Below are 4,289 nucleotides of genomic sequence, written 5' to 3' on the forward strand. Positions count from 1 at the left end.
CATCTCTTCAAGAAAAAAAAAAAAAAAGCTCCCCTGCTAATGGTGAATGAGAGTTGTAGGGAGAGAACTGTTGAGGAGATGAAAGGACAACTTCCGTCTAACAGAGCCATTATGGGGCACCTGGGTGGCTCAGTCAGTTAAGTGCCCGACTTCAGCTCAGGTCAGGATCTCGTGGTCCATGAGTTCGAGCCCCATGTCAGGCTCTGTGCTGACAGCTAGCACAGAGCCTGACACCTGTCTTTGGATTCTGTGTCTCTGTCTTTCTCTGACCCTCCCCTACTTTTTCTCATGCTCTCGCTCTCTCTTAAAAATAAACATTTAAAAAAATATTGAAGAGGAACTGTGATGAATGGGGGATGACTGTGGAATTACAGCACCAGTGACAAGGCCGTAAGGAATGAGCTAAGGCTGATTGCCCAGAGTCACAGTGATACAAGTCTATACCATCATTATCATCACCACAACATTTATTGTAAAAATAATGTACTTCTACAAAAGTACATAAATAAAAAAGGACTTGAGATTCTTTTAATGGGAAAGATAAACTGTGATCAGCTTAGAATTCACTGTCTGAAGAAATCACATGTTGACAAATCCGGTAACTCTGATTGCAACACTTTTCGGAAAACACACCTTCTTTGTTATCACAGCACAGGTGTTCTCTTCAACTTGGCCCATGACTTGAAATCTGTAAATGAAATGGCAATATTCTGTTCTCATTCAGGTAAAAACACAACTGTGAAATTTTGTATGTTTATCTCCTGCCTTAGGAGGCACGTGCTCTCTAAGCTGGAGACCTAAGAGTGTAATTTTCAGATAAGGAGCACCCCTTTAAAAATGACAACTTGGGGTGCCTGGGTGGCTGAGTCAGTTAAGTGTCCATGTTCAGCTCAGATCATGATCTCACTGTTCATGAGTACAAGACCTGCATTGGGCTCTGTGCTGACAGCGCAGAGCCTGGAACCTGCTTCAGATTCTGTGTCTCCCTCTGTCTCTGCTCCGCCCTCACTCATGATCTGTTTCTGTCTCTCAAAAATAAAATAAACATTAAAATAAATAAATAAATATAAAAATGACATTTTTTTAAGGTAGTTGTTTCAAATAGTTTCTTAACCAAAAATGGCCATTTGTCAGGGCACCTGGGTGGCTCAGTCAGTTGAGCCTCTGGCGTCAGCTCAGGTCATGATCTCGCGGTTCATGGGTTCGAGCCCCACGTGGGCTCTGTGCTGACAGCTCAGAGCTTGGAGCCTGTCTTCAGATTCTGTGTCTCCCTCTCTCTCTGACCCTCCCCTGCTCACGTTATCTCTCTCTCTATCAAAAATAAATAAAACCAATTTGGAAATGCTGCATGGAATTAAAATAAAAATAAAAATGTGAATAAGAAACATTGGTTTCCCAATGCCATACCATCATACACCAAAAAAAAGATATTTAGAGGGCTGTTACCTATATGATCTGAGTGTTTGTGTCACCCCAAAATTCATATGTTAAAATCCTAACTCATTAAAGTGATATGTTAGGAAGTGGGACCTTTGAGAGATGGTTAAGTCATGAGGTAACACTTTCATTAGTTCCTCATAACAGAGATTACAGAGAGATCCTTAGCCCCTTCCACCATGTGAGGGCCTGGTGGATGGGGTCCAGTTAGGAACCAGGAAGAGCGCCCTAACCCAAACATGACCATGCTGACATTTTGATCTTGGAATCCCATTTTCCAGAACAGTGAGAAATAAATTTCTATTGCTTGTAAGCTACTCAGTCTATGGCATTTTGTCTTGGTAGCCGAATAGACTAAGAAGAGGACAATCTGCCCTTTTAGGAGAAAAATTCATTTTATTACTCAAAAGACTCCAGATTCCAGTTTTTGAGTATCTGCAACAATGAAATGCTATCCCCTTTATAATGGACAAATCTCATATTTATCATTCTAAGATTTAGAAATATCAACACACCTAAAAATATGCATGCTTTTCAAAAAGTATTAAATCGACTTTCTGAAGAAAATTAAACTGTTACCCTTTTCATTTTCCAGACTCATATCCCAAGTATCACACCTATCAAAAATCTTCCTTCACCGTTTGCCTACAATAAGCTCCTGGCTTTTACAGAAGATCTTAAAAAGAGAAATACTCTTTGGTACATCTATACTCTACATGTTAAATGTAACCCCAGACATAATGGGGAAAAGAGTAAGGGTTAGGGTGAGCAACAGAGGAGAAGACCTCTCCATTTTTAAATGCTTTAAATGCACATAGAGAATGTTTTAAAACAAAGAGAAATTCTGCTCATTTGTGTATATATGGGTATACCCAAATCATTTACCTTTTACACAAAAGAAGGAAAATTCCCCTAAATTATTTTTTCTACTATATTTAAGCCAACCTTTCTTGTCTTAGACAAGCCATTACGGCATCTGAAAAATCAGACCAAAGGGTGCCTTGGTGGCTCAGTCAGTTAAGCATCTAGCTTCAGCCTCAGGTTGTCATCTCATGGTTCATGGCATCAGGTTCATGGTTCAGCCTGCTTCAGATTCTGAGTCTCCTTGTCTCTCTGCCCCTCCCCTGCTCATGCTTGGTCTCTCTCTCCTTCAAAAATAAACAAAGAGTTAAAAAATAATTTTTAATTAAAAAATAAAAAGACAAAAACCCTCAATTTAAAAAACAAGATGGGTAAATTAATAATTCTAAGCCAATTTACAAGTGGTTTGACAGACCATCACTTTAAAAACATAGTGATAGATTTCTATTAGAAATAAAGATCAAGTTTTTAAAATTTTTTAGTGTGATGTACAGACAGTATGCTATGGGTGGGTACAGAGTATAAATTTTAAAAGAAATGTCATAAATAGTCTTTGGGTAAGAATATTCATTTGCAGGGTGACTTTCTGTTTCAGAGTCTTTTAATACTATCCCTCAGCCAGTCCAGGGGGCCTGCTCTATCACTCCAGACCATCTATATTTTTCCTAAACCTCCTTCACTTCACATGTCTTTGAGAGACACCACAAAATCCCAAATTTTCAAAAAGTAAAATTAACTTTTGATGATCCCCGAAACCTTGATGCTGAAAGTGTTACCCTGGGTCCCCAGAAGCTTTTTCCTATGTTTGGAGATTAGCATGTACCCCCTCCCCAAAGATTTTAGCACTCACTCCCCATGGAAATAAAGGAGTAGAATGAATTAAGCTGAATGAATGGAATTAAAACAGAAAGTAGCTACACATACTGTTGATTGGGGGTGACAGTATTAAAAAAGAGTCAAATGGCTATTTGTTGTGTTATGTATAACATATTCCTTAATATTTCCCAATAATTGAAATCTTCCTATGAATTAAAATAAGGATTGTTTTAAGAAACACTTTAAAAGAAATGAAATTTAGAGGATTTTTATGTTAACTACAATTTTCCATTTATACCTTGAACACTATGGATAAACTAAAAGACAACCCAAGGGCACCTGGGTGGCTCAGTCAGTTAAGTATCCGACTGGGGCTCAGGTTATGATCTCGCGGTCTGTGAGTTCGAGCCCTGCATCCGGCTCTGTGCTGACAGCTCGGAGCCTGGTGCCTGCTTCAGATTCTGTGTCTCTTCTTTCTCTGCCCCTCCCCTGTTCATGCTGTGTCTTTCTCTGTCTTTCAAAAATAAATAAATGTTTAAAAAATTGTAAAAGACAGCCCAAATAAGCAAATAAATTAGCTTCCTTTCTGTAAGGCAAATCTCTTAATCATTCACACATTAACAAAGATCAAAGTCTTCGATCTATGGGAACCATCTGATTCTCTAGAGTTTCAGGTGGGCAGTCCAGCAAGGATTGGCTGCTGAGAGACTCAAATGCCAAATACTCACAACCATAGATTTAAGAGGGTGCCATCTAGCCAGGTCCATGCCTTCAGTCCAATCCAAAAGTAGATTCCATCCGGTATATTACTCTGTATGAAATCCTATGAAAGAGGACCCAGAGGAAACAGAGTTAAACCCAAGTTAAACATAGTAAAATAGCCTCTTACGACTTTTGTCCAGCCTTGAGAAAGTTTTGATATTGATCTCCCTATTCAGAAAAATTTTAAGAAGCCTGACGAAGTTTCCCAATAATTTAGGGAAGGAAACTGATGTAGGAAGATTTTTAAAACACATGACTCTTACATATATTCTGTGCAGCCATGTCCTGCTGAATGCACTTCATGGGCATGATAATGTGAATAGCAACTGCTGAGGGAGTAGAAAGAGGATGTGAAGGCAAAACTATGAATGAATCAGTCTGCTTACAGGAGCAACTATTATCCACAGATTGCT

The 4,289-nt window shown here is 39.0% G+C and overlaps 1 long non-coding RNA gene across 1 annotated transcript; it reads right to left on the reverse strand.

The window, feature by feature from the left end:
• Nucleotides 1-449: 449 nt before the first annotated feature.
• Nucleotides 450-2,454, reverse strand: LOC115303508. The gene is made up of 2 exons (XR_003914091.1): nucleotides 2,323-2,454; nucleotides 450-688 (listed from the first exon to the last, which is right to left on the reverse strand). It is a non-coding gene; the product is annotated as an uncharacterized LOC115303508 (long non-coding RNA).
• Nucleotides 2,455-4,289: the final 1,835 nt, after the last annotated feature.

The sequence above is a fragment of the Suricata suricatta genome, chromosome 10 (assembly GCF_006229205.1).
Source record: "Suricata suricatta isolate VVHF042 chromosome 10, meerkat_22Aug2017_6uvM2_HiC, whole genome shotgun sequence".
NCBI classification, from domain to species: domain Eukaryota; kingdom Metazoa; phylum Chordata; class Mammalia; order Carnivora; family Herpestidae; genus Suricata; species Suricata suricatta.